The 16,581-nt window shown below is 39.9% G+C and overlaps 1 protein-coding gene across 3 annotated transcripts in view; it reads right to left on the reverse strand.

The window, feature by feature from the left end:
* apba2b (amyloid beta (A4) precursor protein-binding, family A, member 2b) overlaps positions 1–16,581 on the reverse strand; it is a 62,656-nt gene that overhangs the window by 38,635 nt on the left and 7,440 nt on the right. For 2 of the 3 annotated variants that reach the window (XM_051379375.1, XM_051379378.1), the window contains exon 2: positions 6,944–6,994. The exons of the other annotated variant lie outside the window; for it this stretch is intronic. The gene's annotated coding sequence lies outside the window, so the exon portion shown is untranslated. The remainder of the gene's footprint in view (positions 1–6,943; positions 6,995–16,581) is intronic. 3 annotated transcript variants of the gene reach the window in all.

Raw genomic sequence — 16,581 nt, forward strand, 5'->3', positions numbered from 1 at the left:
TAGATGCATTTGTGCCTTGAAAACAACACACCAAAGCGTTGACTGTAATTAGGTGCAAATTGAAAACAAAGCATCCCTCTTGTAAATGTTTGCCCTGAAAAACACAACAACAGGTTAGAATATTTTACTCTTCTTTGCTTTCTGGTGAGTGCAAGCCCAACCTGCACACATCTGCACATCCCGAAATGGACCGTGAGAGCACGCACGCTGCTGAGCTTTGTGTGAGTTTTTGTTTGGTTTCAGTATCGCTGGTGGCCAGCTGACAGGCTGAGGATTAATCACACAGACAGTGATTGCACGGCCACACAGAGGAGCAGCATCGCTCCTGACCAGACAGACAGACAGACAGACAGACAGACAGACAGACAGACAGACAGACAGACAGACAGACAGACAGACAGACAGACAGACAGACAGACAGACAGACAGACAGACAGACAGACAGAGGCTTGATTTTGATTATCAGCCCAGTCCTATGTTGCACAGAGATCTGTGTGTGTACGAATGTGTGTCTTGGACCTGTATGACACTGTGTGCTAACTGTTGACACAGTGGCTTTAGTTTGTTGCATCTGACTGCCTGAGTGTGGTGTGTGTGCATGTGTGTGCATGTGTGTGTGTGTGTGTGTGTGCATGTGTGTGCGTGTGTGCGTGTGTGTGCATGTGCGTGCGTGTGTGTGCATGTGTGTGCGTGTGTGTGCGTGTGTGTGTGTGTGTGTGTCACATCAATCCTCCTGGAGCACTGGCAGGTTCAGGAGGGGGTGTCACACCTCCCAGCATCCTTTATGCTTTACTGAACCCAAGGGAAACACACTGAGTCAGGCTGGAAGATTGAAATCTGCCCACTCCCCCTCCACTCACTCACATGTAATACATTCCCCCATGATCCAAAAACAGCTCTGTATGTTTTTTTTCCTGTACTCCCAAGCAACTGTTCTTTTATACATTCAAACTTCAAAACATGACAATATCTATTCATGTGTGTTGCATAATGTACAAAGTTCTTTTTCTTTTTAAGTGCATTTACTTTTGAGAGACAGAAAAGCCATCTGTGAGTCTGTTCATATCAACTATAAAGCTATGCTAATGAGCACGGGGAATCTTTTCAAATGTGGAAGGTTGGAGAAAACAAGGAGACAATAATCACAGCAGAAAGTGCGGTTTGACAGAGGAGGCAAGCCTGCTATGTAATAATGTATGATTCAAAGCTATTTTAAGATTGCGGATTGCTAAACCTAGATTTCTTTGGGGAAATCTTGCTCACATTGCTCAGTGGAAACTGTGCCAAGCAGGAACACATTCAGTGCCTGGGTTTGGTAATGAGGCTGGCTCTGGCTCAGTGTTATACCTAGACAAGGTGAGAGAAGATGTATCTGTTCAGAATTGGCATCATCACATTGCGTCTGTTCTGTTTGTTGGTTTAAATGGTGAATGTCAAGGCAACAGAGGCGGGAATCCAAAAGTAGACCTGATCACAGTCTTCTCTTGCTGTCTACTTTCATAAATCTACAACTCTCTTTCCTCTCGTCCCCTCTATCTCAGCATGAACCCCCTACAAGTCAAAAGATTTTTTAAAAATGGATAAAACATCAAGATCAAATGAGCAGTTAAGAGGATTATGGATTTGATGTATGTCATTTGAGGATTATTAACCATCAACACTCACCAATACCCCATGAAGGGTGAATGCCACAAAACGTTCAGATAAAATATTATCATGATTTAAGGTTTACAAATGTAATGTAAATATGGCACAAGCTAAGACAAAAAAGGGAAACACTGAATAAAATGGAGCTGTAATGGGTTATAACCTACAGCCGGGCTATTTAATTATCAGTGACCGGGAGACTGACTGAGGGTCAAATAATTACTTGTTTAAATATTTAATTTTTCAGTCATCTGATTGTATTAATGTCGAGAGACTGCTAATGAGGCTAAAAAGCTGCTTATTGGCCAATTTGCACCTCGATTAGTTTGTTGACATTTAGATTAGTATAATAATTGTAATAATACATTTATTGTCAAATATGTCTGTACAGTAAATGTAAAGTAAAATGATCATCACTGGCAGGCAGCCATGGACAGCAGTTGGTGAGGACATGGTCTGCCATTGTAGTTGTTGTGCAGAACCTTTGTCGTGATGCATATTGACATCCAACTCTTACCAAAAGTTCAATCTCCATGCAGCATTTCCAGTAATTTAATTATTTGTAGGCAGAACAGAACAACAGCCTGTCAGTCTTGTTCTCTGTATGTATACAGGAATATAAAGCAATGCACGGTGTTTTAGGAGTGAAGAAGAGAGGAAAGGTTACAGAGAGTGCAGCAGGTGTAATAAATGTTTGTAGGGACAGAAAAGGGAGGCAGGACATTAAGAGGGGACAACTGAATTATGTTGTATGTGCAAATTAACGAAAAGCAATGTCACTCAATTAAAATAAACCAATGTATCATACAGTTCACTGAAGTCACTGGTCTCCAGTAATAGTTGTATTCATGAGAACTGTATTTATTTTTTGCATGAATAAAAATATAAAATCAGTGGAACATAAAATATATGCAGGATCATCATTACAAATACAGCCCACAAAATATAAAACTCAAACACCAACTGCAGCCATCCCCAAGACGATCTACCGCTAAACTCCCAGAACGAATCATAACCGCCATGGATTTCCCATATCAGTGACATGCAGATGGATGGAGACTCATTTTGAGGATGTTTACGGACCTACTCAAGAGCCAGTATGTGAGGTTCATGTGAGTGATCTGGTTCTGGAGTCACAGCTCCTTTCAGACCACATTGTGGCTCATAAACTAAAAGTAGATCCCAGAAAACAATAAAAACACCAGAAATCCACAGTACCATGAAACTATAGAGTCTGGTCAGTTATGTAGTGAAAACACTCTCAAAAACATTTACCTATTTGCCAGCAGATTCTGATGGCTTCTTGGCTGCAGCAATGACACATTAATGCTTCCAGGCTCTCAAGTTTATGAAATGGATGAGACAGTATTCAGCAAAAATGTTATGAGTCATTAAAGTAAGTGCAAACCAACATTGTTGACACTTGGTACGGCTAGAGATAACTTTTTATCTATTTGCATCTGTCATTTGTACAAACATAATTAGGTTTGCAATTAAAACAACACATTTACCATTTATTTTCTTAATGTTATACCTCTACTCTACTGCTATTTCTTCCATCTCTGTACATGCTGCATCCTGCTAAAGCGGCCTTGTTTGTGTGTGTGTATGCGAGCAAAAAGTTTCCCTCTGACAGAGTTTAGTTTTCACTGGCCAGATAACATAAAAGCCTTTAGTAAAGATGTAACTTTTTCCAAAAACATCAAGAGTGCACTGTGACTTTCAATGTAGGATTATGTTTTCACCGATCCATCAGTAGATATAAATGTCTCATTGAAAGAACTGTCATGCTTTTATTTGTTTCATAAAAAGGTCAGATCTGAGGAGAAATAAATCATTGCCAAAGATGACAGCTTGTAGATGCATTGCCTCAGTCATTTCACTGTGATGTGCTGAGTACTAATTTCGCTGTCTCTTGGGATGCAGCCAGGGATCATAAGAGACAGCAAGGACAGAGAAGGGTCAACAGGGCTTGCTGACCGGACAGACAGCAGCACTTATCTCATGACGACAGAAATCTGGATTATTGCAGCTCTCATTTGAATCCCCTTACATCACATCACTCTGAATCTGGTCTCTCTACTATGTCCTAAAACTAAACCGTGGACCTTTCCCCCACATTTAGTCCCAATAGTATTAACGGGCAGTGTTGTGGCCTTGTGGATAAAAAGGCTGTCCTTCAACTGGAGGTTCACCTGCTGAGGTTTCTCTGAGCACAACACTGAATCACCACAGGTCTTGATTCAATATTCAGTTGATCGTGCACTCTGAACTTCTCTTATCGTGCTGCAGGAGTGAATAAAGTGGTGACATTATCATCCCGCAATTACAAAGACTTTTGAGTACATCATTGCAGAGCAGAGGTAACATGCACAGTCAATGATGCACTATGGTTCTAGTTAATGTCTACCCTGACTTTTGGAGGGAGCAGATCACTCCTTCTTTGCTAGCTGATATCTGCTAACTCTCTTTTTAACACATTAGATCCAACCTCACTGCCACTGTCAGTGTTGTTATCCATTTTATGGTTTTATCCTGGTAAATACTGTATATTGTAAAGATACTCCACTTCCTCAATCTATTTGTGATTGTTGATTGGCATAAAAGGCAAAAAAACAGATGTTAATTTATGTTTAAGATAACAGAATCCATTGTAGTCAAGGTACAACTGCACCATTTTTGTAGGAAAGACTAGTGTCAAACTGCAGTTTATTGTGTTAGATTAAATGTTTTTTTTTCTAGCATGGTTTTTACCTATATAGGATTCAGGCAGCCATTTATTTGCTGGACATGCATGATGGCAAACAAACGTAGTTTCTAGGAAATTGGCAATACAGCTCATTCTAATTAAGAGGAATTTCAAATTGAGCAAGAAGCAACAAACACTTTTTTGTGTTATGACAAATTTAATTCCAACATTACAATAAAATCTAGCATTTTAAACAAGGTTGGTTCTATAAGCTTATAGGGGTCATTCAAAAAAATACCAATATATTGGTTCACTTTATTACACAGGGCAGAAGGGAGCACATGGGCAGGGGCAATAGAGACAGTTTTCTCATGGAAAATATAAAATTTCATGTGTTTTTGTTTACAGCTTTCTCAGAGCACCTCATACATTTATGGCAACCTCATATATTTTGTGCCGGTGGATTGGCAAATTTGTCCAAATGTCAATAAGCAGAAGAATTTTCATGCTATATCATGAGGCAGCCACAGGCACAGATATAACACAGTGCATATAAACAAAAAACACTGACTGTGGATTCTTTTAAGCTTTCAGATAACCGAAATCCTCAAGAAGACCAGAAGAAAGTAGAAAAGAGGTAAAGTACAGATGGTTCCTCACACAGTTAACAGCATATGTGGTTACAGATGTGACCGACTTCATAGCTTGGCGTCAAATTCCACCATGACTTTGGGGTTAGTTATCAGTGCATTCACAGTGTGATATCACAGAACCAGTGTACACATTAATGGAGCTGCTCCGGCTTTTGATGATTTATAACAAGTTACGGGACTGCTAGATTCTTTGTCCTTCCCTTCATCTTCAAAGGATTTAATCGGAGTAAGTGAGGCATAGCAGCTGGCAGACTGAGCACACATCACTGCACAGCTCTGGATGACTCAAAGACCACACTGCAGCCATCCCCAAGACTAGTCTACCGTTAAACTTCCCAGTATGAATCCTAACCGCCATGGATTTCCCATATCAGTGACATGCAGATGGATGGAGACCTATTTTGAGGATGTTTACGGACCTACTCAAGAGCAAGTATGGCTGTGAGGCTCATGTGAGTGATCTGGTTCTGGAGTAACAGCTCCTTTCAGACCACATTGTGGCTCATAGTTTGAAATCCAGAACAAAGAGGCCTGCCCGGTCTCTCTTTAATCCCTTTACAGAAAAGGATGTGGTCAAAATCAACAGTAAACATGAAATAAGCAGACAAGTGGATGAGATAGAAGGAGCCATCTATTTAAGTGACTACAATAACAAAGGTTTTCGATACACTGTTGAGTGTCAGAATGATACAGAGCTCTATTAATTTCTCTCTCTCTCTCTCTCTCTCTCTCTCTCTCTCTCTCTCTCTCTCTCTCTCTCTCTCTCTCTCTCTCTCTCTCTCTCTCTCTCTCTCTCTCTCTCTCTCTCTCTCTCTCTCTCTCTCTCTCTCTCTCTCTCTCTCTCTCTCTCTCTCTCAGGAGGATGGTGCTGTACCAGGATGGATGAATATTCTAGCAGAATATTAATAAATGATGAGGGGAGGTAGTGTTGAGAGGCTCACAACACTTTGGATTGCTCAACTGTTGTTTTTGCATCCTTTTCCTCCACCCATGTACAGTATGTCTTCAGCTGTGATCCCATGATGCCCTACCTCCTCTTTCATCGGCCTCACTCTCTCCTTCCTGTCTGTCTCATTCCTGACTTCTCACCCTGTACTTGTGCTTATAACCAGCTGGGAGATGTGGACATATACCTATCACAATATATTTGACCAAGAAACTTCAATATCAATAATGTCACTGTTGGTACTTTCTTAACATATTTATAGATATGAACAAGCTACTCAGCTAAGGCACTGAATTCAATTATAGAGTTAGAAATAGCGCAGAGTTTGTTTGTTTTCCAGTCAGCCACTGCAACACATTAAAGGTGTGACAGCTAGGGAAGAAGGATATCAAGTGATGGGCTTTGTCTCTGATGCGTAAAAAATCATAACATAGTGTGAAGTGTGTGAGTTACTCTCTCTGGAACAGAGTTTATTGGCATTGTCAACAAGGACTGGTGTAAGCTCACAAGCCAATCAGAATTATAGCAGAGGATTTATGCTTTTGCAATGCTCTACCATACAGATGGATATACTGAATAAAAACAATACAGATACAAGCTTCAATGGAGTCATAAACACCAAGCAAAGTCACCTTGCTAAATAAACCTCCACCCTATGACATATCTTCAGCTCCCATATTTTTTTCCATCCTTTTAGCCCTTATTCCTCACATCATTGTTTGTTTCTACACTAGAGTGTCATGACTTGTGGAAGCCAGGCAAGTTAAGGAGCTCCCTAGGGCCCAGAAGTTGCTATGTGTGCCTGCTCAGTGCATAGAAACAGGTCTGGGTATACCAGTACACAGAAACACACAACATTGGGTAGTGGTCATCCTATCATTACTGTCATGCCTCTACAATGTGCAAAACTTGACTATTTTTCATGTGACACTATAATAATTCCCCCCACACTGTTCACTATAGCATTTTACTGTAATAACCTGCCATGGCACAGAAAAACTAACTTACTGATATCTGTAGGTAGGCAGAGCAGCTCTACTGTTTGCTCCAGGCGATGACCTAAAACACAAAAGGAGAGAGAGCATCAAGCTGAGCATCAAACCCTCAACCCACATGAAAGACAGACAGTCCAACATGAATATTGAGCTTTGATGTCTTTCTTCTCTGTGATGGGGGGTGATGATGAGGAATGGGATTGTTTGGGTCATAGTGTAAGAGGACGGCTGGTGAAAAGAAACAAAACAGGGACACAGTGGGAGGCTGTCATTTGACTCTGAGATAAGGAATCAAATTCATAATAGAAGCTTTTTTTATTTCATCATGTTAGGCATGAAAATATGTTGTCGAAATCCTGTACAAACTTTCCTGACAAACACTCATCTTTACACAAATTATACAAAATTATACGGGATATTATAGTCCACTAAAGGCTCAGAAAGAAAATCTAAATATTAAACCAATACTTGCACAGTATATAATTTGTAATTGTTAATCATACAAAACAAATAAAAACAGACAAATGAAACTTAAGCAAACAACACTGAAAAATATTTAATATCTGATCTGCTCTAATCAGCATCCACATCCAGCAAAATGAGCTTGAACGTCTAGCAAATGTGAAGTAAGATGTGCTACCTGGCAGGATTTTTATCATTATTTCTATATCATTATATCATATAAAAGACCACTTTGAGGAATCTTTCCACACCTCTATTGTTTGAGACAGAGGTGTGGTTACATGAGAGCCAGCAAGAATATTTTAGAGCACGAGTTATAGCAAACAGCAACATTAGCTCAGCTGTATTCTCCCAAACTCTGACAGCAGGGCTTCACCATCTGTCACTAAGCCAAGGCCACATGTCACATCTCATCCTCACGGCCTGTGTCCCCTCGTGAGAGCCCCAAGTTGCTGTCTCCACCCAGCAGTTGGATCAGATCAACCAGAAAAACACACCAGCAGCATACACACTGTCGGTGTCAGTATGATAGCTCTTTTGCAACAGCCAGTGGGGGTTGTGTTGTGTGAATTGATGAGGTAAGAAGGAGGCTAAAAAAACAGAAAGGTATAAGATGTGGTGAAGACCACAACAGTGGCAGGTATGTGCCAACAGAATGGCTAATCTGCCGTGATTCCTAAATGATACCAAGGGATTTTCACTTGGCTATGCAATCATTACTGATCAAAGAAAGACAGAAAAAAAACGCTTCAAACACAAGAACCTTAAAACCACATATGTGTTCTCAGCAGTGATAGTTTTATCTGTCCAAATGTTGGAGAGGGGGAATAAAGAGAAGAGCAAAATGGTCTTTTGAACTGCAAGTGATAAACACTTGCTGACTCATTCTCCTAAGGGAATAAAAAAGTTTGGTAGAAAGGAGAAGAAGAGAGAGCAATGCCTGAGAACAAAGCCGAAAATGGTTGGGATGAAAAACTGTGCACTACACACAACAAAACCTCTCATAACTCTAACCTTAACCCAAAAACTGAGTCTTAGTCCTATGATTATGAAATTGTTATTCTTCTGGGGACAAATTTTTTGTTTTCAGGTGGAAGGTGAGTCACCACAAAGTCAAGGTGTGAACAGATTTTTTTTTTTTTGTCCCCAAAAGGTGAGAAAAAAAAAAAAGTAGATACAATGACAATTTCTTTCCCATCTAACCACTGCTGTAGTTTACCATGGCTCCCCTCCTCCTACTTGAATACAGCCTTGAGGCTTGTATTGGTCCCACAGGTCCAACTCACACTGCAGCACACTGCAGCTATACAGAGTTTGAGACAAAACACTCAGCAGATCACACTTAGAACCAACCCAAAGAGTAAAAAAAAATAGAAAGGGGAGATACTCGAGTTAGTTGCAGTCTAGGAATCTTAAGCTATTATAAAGCCTCATTCAGAGCAACCTACTGTATAATCTTAGACACTGTGGAGCAAAAACCACAGTTTCTGTATTAGCCTATATCCAGATGCATAAATCACATTTTCTATTAATAACAGCTAGTGTTGCTGCTTTTATCTCTGCTTTCCTCAATTCCCTTACCAATGTCAGAGATCATTCCTGACTAATCACAGTATTCAAGAGTTGTTTTACTATACTGTAACAACTGGTTGTGAGCAGTCAACCCAGAAATTAGACAGGCAAATCAGAGTGCACATGAGCATGAGATTGAATACAAAATAGATATTTTACAGAGAAAACTGAGCAAGTCATTGGTCCATGGACAGATTATGAGAAACATTCACAACCTATAACCCAACCTCCTTTTTCTAATCTGACCTCAAGACACATAACAAAAAAGGAAATTATCCCACACAAGCAGCCTTAAATGATGATAACAATAGGCTTATTATCTGCAATTAAAAAGAGCATCCTTCATTTTTGCAAAGGCCCAAATCAGAGTAGTTTCTTGCCATGTAATACATTTAATTGGTCCTAATTCAGGCTCAGCACTAAATTGTACTATATACGGCCAACGCCATGTTGGTTCTCAAATATAACACACAACTCTACCACAGGTTGTGGCTCAGACAGCCACACTCAAAAACAGCGGTTTGTTGCCATTGCAAGCAATGAGGCCCAGATAATTAGGAATGGTGGTACTTTTAGCATCCTTTTATGTTGTTTGCTGAGCACCAAAACTGAATATTCACCCCCTGCCTGTCAGTAGTGTTCCTCCCAACTGCACACTTCCATAAAGTGTTTGTCTGTTATCATCACCAGAAAAGTGAGACTGGTTGAAAAAGAAAAAAAAGACAGAACCCGCCGTCTGTCACTGATACTGATCATTCTCGCTACGGCGGATAAGTTGTAGACATGTCTAAATTGGAGTTTGTGAGTTTAATTCCACATGGTATCTAAATAGTCTCAGTCTTAGTTTCACACTTCTTCTTCTGTCCATATATGTGCAAGTATGCCTGCAGGTCACATACACTGTTCAGCAGCCCTCATACGCAACAAACTGTGATGCACTGTGTGTTCTGACAGCTTTCTATCAGAACCAGCATTAGGTTTCTCAGCAGTGTGAGCTACAGTAGCCTTCACTCCCCACGTGCATCAATGAGCCTTGACCGCCCATGACCCTGTCTCCAGTTCACCACTTTTCCTTACTTGGACCACTTCTGATAGGTACTGACCACTGCAGACTGGGAACAACCCACAAGAGCTGCAGTTTTGGAGATGACCCAGTCGTCAAGCCATCACAATTTGGCCCTTGCCAAAGTCACTCAAATCCTCACATGTCCATGCCCATTTCCCTTGCTTCTAACACATCAACTTTGAGGACAAAATGTTCACTTGCTGCCTAATATATCCCACCCACTGACAGGTGCCATGATAACCAGATAAGCAGTGTTATTCACTTCACCTGTCAGTGGTCATAATGTTACGCCAATCGGTGTACACTGACTGACACTGATGTGGGAGGGTAATATGGAAAACCCATATCAGACAAAACAATATTTGTTATGGACCTAATGCAGAGAAGGCATGTTAATGAGAATAGTGTGCATACCTCAATACCTACATGTGTGCACACAAGCAAATACGCTTAAAAACAAGCTGACAGATACATAACAGACTTGTATGCACACCTACATCTCAGCTCATCAGATCCCATCTCCAGCAGGAAATCTATCCACATTGATCTCCATCCTCCTCCTCTCCTCTGTCATGACAGGAAAAAGCTTACAGTACCCTGTTCACTCGAAAACCTTGCATAAGCTGTTCCCTGGCATTTTACACCCCGTCAACATTTTACAAGGTTGCTCACTGCCTTGCTGTCGTGACCTCCTGTTCCAGAGCAATAACTAAGCTGTCTTTGCTGAATTACAAACCTAAGGCACCTAAAGATGAAACAGAGGATGAAATGAGAGGGCTCTGAGGCACAGCAGAGATAAACAAGCCGCTGGCTGTTAACAGTCCAGTTAGGATGTCCTGACCTGCAGCTTTACTCTCAGTGCTGTTTAGCAGTCAGTGTTAAGAGAAAACAGAAAACACATCCAATGCAACACAAACATTGCTGCAGTGATCCTCTTCCAAGTTTTATCAAAGAATATGGTACATAATATTGTACGTTACATCAAGACATGGTAAATAAAGTAGTACTGTGAACACTGGAACAAGAACTTGTGTTGTTATTCTCAAATTATCTTTTAACTATTCATATGAAACCCATCTGTATTAATTCTCTCATAAGTATTCCTCAGGTAGCCTCAACTCACCCGAGGCTGAGAGGTCAGCACAGACGGCTCCAAATCTTGTATGTAGGACCAAACCAACGGTTTTTGAGCTTAGTGCTGCCATGTGGAACCTCTTTTCTTACCTTTGAAATGCCTCCTGAACTGAAATCACTTACGTGAAACTCTTTGATGCAGAGCTTTGGCAATTAGTTTAATGCAGTGTACAACATGTTCAGTATTGTCTGTTTACATCTCTAGAGATGTACAGTACAGTACAAAAATGTTTACTGAATACAAAGCCAAAAATGTATGCTTTTTCTTGAGGTAACTGTGTTTGAAAGTTATACGAATTGGCTTGATAAATTATTCAGGAAATGTTCGCTAAATTAGACAAAAATGCAACATATCTATATTGCTTTAAGCAACTCCTAAACATGTGCCTTACTTAGCATAATTAGGTGTGTTTGTGTTGTAAAAGCTACAACACGTGGTAATTTAGTTTTCTCTGCTATTTAGAATAAATCCTAAAGGCACAATTCCTGATAAAACCCCACATTGATTGACAGCTCTTTCAACACACAGATTCAGATTTTCTTCACTTTTCACCTTCCCACTGATGTAAGCATTATTCAGCATTGTTTTTACCCTGTGTGAGTGTGTACCCTCTAGAAGCGTGTGTATATTTTAAGGCTGTGCTGCATTTAAGATGAGACACCACCATATGTATTGTGTCTACTGACTTTATATTCATAGCTGCTTATCTCTCAGGAAAAATTAGAGCCATTTGTGAATGCTTAATGCAATTCTTTCCTGTCATTGAGCACATTAGCGTGCAACAGATAACAGCCAAGATTATATCAGCGACTGTAGTCTTATCTAAATTAGAAGTTTGTATTTTTGCTTACTCTGATATTTGTGTGCAAAGAAAAAATAAATAAAACACTCAAAATAAAGTCTTCAGTATCAAATAACAAACCAAATACAATAAATGTATCCCTCCATGACCACACTGAAGTCAACATATCACAGGTATTTCCTTAGGATTTTAAAGCACAGAGCCACTGTGGTCATTGTGTGTTTACATGTACAAGCTCAATAACAACATACTCAGGTCTCCAAAAATGAATGGACGTTGACATCCATTTACAGACACTCATTAAGACAACCACAGCAGCCACCTGGACACAGACATGTCGACTGTACTGCACTGATTTTCATTTTAAATGTTATTCCAAAACATTGCAATGCATCGTGGTAAAACATCAGAAATGACAGTAACTCACTGACAACAACAAAATAATAGATGAGATGAATACATACCAATTTGGTAGATTTCATTAATTGTTTGAATAGCTGATCAGCGTCAGCGTTCTTTGAGGAAGTACTGGCAGGTAAGGGGGTATATGGTTCGTTGCTCTGATTGGTTGAAGTTTGAAGCTTGTGATAGGCGCTGATAGACAGATGGTTCATCCAATCACCTGCCGAGTACTGCCCTTTTCCAAACAGACGTCCCAGATGGTTCTGTGTAACAACCCATCTGGTACAGTCTGGTTATATCACCATGAAGCTGCCCTAGAAATATCTTGATGTATTATTACATCATCCACGTTTGACCTCATATCCACAGACTAGCAAACAACAGAATGGGCCCACATGTAGAAAGTACATCCTTAATAGCTGCTTTTTGACAGTGCTAAAGTGTTATAGGATATTTCCTGCTACAATACTGTAACCCAAAGGGTGAGTGACTAATAGCAATAGAAAGATGGCCTATATAACAACACTGCAGAACTCAGAGGAAGGTTTGGGCCAGAGATATGAAGCCACATGCTGAGTTTGGTCTTTGATGTGTTACTGAGGTTCGGAGGCTTTTTATCTCAACCTTCACCCAAACACACAACACCTTAGCAGCATAGATGGATGTCATCAGTCTCTGATTCACTGGCTGTCTCCTCACACAACCTTACAATCCTTCCTCCAGTCAGAAGGTTAATACTAATGTGCTGTCCAAGGCTCTGCGAAGGCATTTGTTGTCGAGGCGCACCCAGACGTCTGAGGTTACATGAAATATACACTGAATGCCGATTGTTCTACAACATTTGAAATGTCAAAACAAATGCAACTTTCTAACTATTACTGCAGATCTTCTGTAGCTGAATGCCATCTACACATTTCCAACAATCCATGTGGGGAAACAGGTCAAAATGTATGAGCAGATTTAGGTTTAAGGCTGAGCACCATCAAGCGTTAAACAACATTTTTATATCAACACTGAATCACACATACTTGATCCCCAGAGGAGCATATACGAATATATCTTCTCCTATCGTTTAAAAGAAGTTAAAGTATTGAATGTTTTTTTGTCCTCTGGTTTGCCTCTCTCTCTCTCTCTCTCTCTCTCTCTCTCTCTCTCTCTCTCTCTCTCTCTCTCTCTCATCTTATCTGTGTGGTCCCATCTTTCCCTCTTCCTCTCTGAGCAAGTCTCACATTGTAGATAAAACAACCATCTGGTTACTCTCCATCACATTTATCACACAAATGATGAACAATCATCTGTGTTGTCAATCAACAAACATGTCTGACTATAGAAATAATGGCCCCCATGGCTGGTACTCCAAAGCAATTGAAGATTCAGCCTGATTCACATTCGTCATGCTTGAACAACAACAGCATGCTGCATTTTATATGGAAATACATTTACATCTGCATCTATAGACAACATTGTTTCTTCAAATAGCAGCAATCTCTCACTGTTGAGAAAAGAAATTTACCAGATGTGAATTTGTCTGTGCAGCCCAACAATGACAGCAGCAGGTGAGACTCTGCACATCTAAATGCTAATATCATGCTATGCCTCAAACAAATACTGCAGCTAATGAGCTGGCTTGGTGAATGCATCTTAAGCCTAAGTAATGACATAAGTGACAGCAAGCCGAGGGAGAGGAGTCAACTTATGACTCACAACGCAGCAGGAGGGTTGGTAAAATTGGTATATTAAGGCCATGTATACACGCACTAGCACTAACACACACACACACACACACACACACACACATCACCTAAAAACTAACACGTACACTGTTTTAGTACATCTGAGAGTCCATGTTTTCTAATTAGATCCCACGCAAATTGAATACCTGCATCTTCCTCTTTTGTCTGCATAAATCTCAAAATCTTACAATATAAAAAGGCAAATTCTGGAGTGGACTGATCCAAAGAGACAACTGTTGACTCTCTACCTATGCTACCAGGGAAGTGCCTGCAAACACGGACAGGCACACTCACACTCACACAAGTTCACAAAAGACATGAAAAGTATTCTAATAAAGCCAAACCAGTTAAAGCAAACAAATGCAGTATTGCATCTTCTGTACACTTGTGTAAGAAAATCACTAAGCAAAACAAACAAAAGGATTAAAGCCTGTTTGGTCTGTCCTGACAGATACATTTGTATTTTAGAGCATGTAGGTGAGAGTAGACATGGCTGTTTGGTGACTTGAGCCCCATGTGAACAACAAAATAAGATCCTCTGATTAAACTTAAAACTCTCTATTACATGTATCAGCAAATACTGTATATATGCATGCCTCTTCCTTATCATGTCAACAACACCTGGCACTCCTGCAGCTTGCACTTCCAGTACTGGCATGTCCTCAGTGTGTATCTATGAGCAATCTATTTTGTTTTGTACACTCTGGCTCGGTGCCCTGAACTGCTGCTTGCAGGTACATTTATAGTTTTTTTATTATTAGTTTTTTTATGTTCTTGCACCCTATTGTCCTGTAACACAGAAGTCATAGAACAATATAAGGGCTGGGTTCCATTTTGGATCCAGTTCCATTCTGATATAATACTCAAGATACGCTAAGCTCTTCAGCTAAATAATCTCTTCTTGCTCTTTTTTCAAAGGGGCAATTTTACACATGGTGATAAGTTTACTTGTCGTGAGGAGTATTACTCATCTTGTGAAAACAGTTGTATAATGTCTTCTGTGGGAAGCACTTTCAGTCTGATAAAATAACCCAGATAACATTATCAGAATAGAAACACCACTCTCTACAATAACTATGCAAGTGGATGGTGGCATATCTAATCAACATTTCATATCTGATGCTCTTCATCTCATTATCGAATTGCAGTAACAGGCTGTGAACATTAAGTTTATAATAAGCCTGTCAGCCAAAGCTGTAATCTTTTCAAATGTATGTTTGAACTTAATCAGAGTCAGTAAGGGATCGGAAAGAAGAGAGAATTTGATATTGGGTTCTGATTTGATAGAATACTATCAAACTTAATTACACCTAAAAACCACAAACTGAATCAACAAATGAGCCTAGATTTTAGTGCTATTTTAATGATAAATATAGCAGAGGGGATTTAAACATCCAAAGAAATGAAAATATACTTAAGGCTAGAGAAGAATTAATACAAATGTGATGAAAAAGGATTCATAGGCACATTTATTAGATATTTAAGTTGTTCTAAGTTAGATCACAGAGGACACAACTGTGAAGGGAAAGCAGACTGATGTCATTCAGACTGATCCAGTAAACGAATAAGGTTGTTTCAATGCTTCTCTCCTTCCGTCTCTCTCTCTCTCTCTGGGTGTCGCCTCAGAGCAATTCTTTAGTGCCACCCATGATTAATGCTGCTATGAATGGGTTTCTTTTTCACCGAGCACTGTGGGAGAAGGGTTTCTTTCGTTCTTTCTTTCTCTCTCTCTTTCTTTCTTTCTTTGCCATTTTGCTTTCCTCCCAATGTGACCTGATTTAGTCACAGAGTGTGAAACTGATTTGGACTCATTTACATGCTAATGCCATAAAGAGAGGTGAAATGATGTGTATGCATCACCTCATTGTTTCTGGGGGACACCAGTGTACTTGGGGGAAAAAAATCGGTCAATTTAAATTATATAATTCACAGACTCAATAGTCATAAATTTAACTCAGGAACAACATAAAGGAACACGCTCTTCATGTAGTACCATTGAATATTTCCACACTGACAAAAAAAGAGAAATATGTTGTTGGTTTATGCTAGAGGTAAAATAGGGATGGCAAAGTGGAGGATAACAGCTTGAAGATTTGTAGCACTTATATGTTACATGTCTCTTTGTGTCTCAGCAGATCAGTTAAGACCATATTCTCTGAGCAAAGGTGGTCTTGTCAAAGCTACTGTTTGATTGTAGTCAGATTGCAACCACCTGAATAGAGCTCAGCTTTCCAAGCGTGTAGAAGAAACTACAGTGGCCGCAAAACTCCCCAAAAAATTGCCAAAGGCCCAGCCTAGAGCTAGTGTTTAGTTTGTCTGTTCTGGGCTACTGTTGAAGAGGACTGACTCCCTCTGTAGATGAAAAAACGGCTCATTCTAAAAAAGGTAACAGAGACACAAAGATTCCTATGTTCAGGTACACTAATGAAAACATATGAATATTATTCATATTTCTGCCAATGGAGCCCCACTGGACCTT

The sequence above is a fragment of the Dicentrarchus labrax genome, unplaced genomic scaffold (genome assembly GCF_905237075.1).
Source record: "Dicentrarchus labrax unplaced genomic scaffold, dlabrax2021, whole genome shotgun sequence".
Taxonomy (NCBI): Eukaryota; Metazoa; Chordata; class Actinopteri; family Moronidae; genus Dicentrarchus; species Dicentrarchus labrax.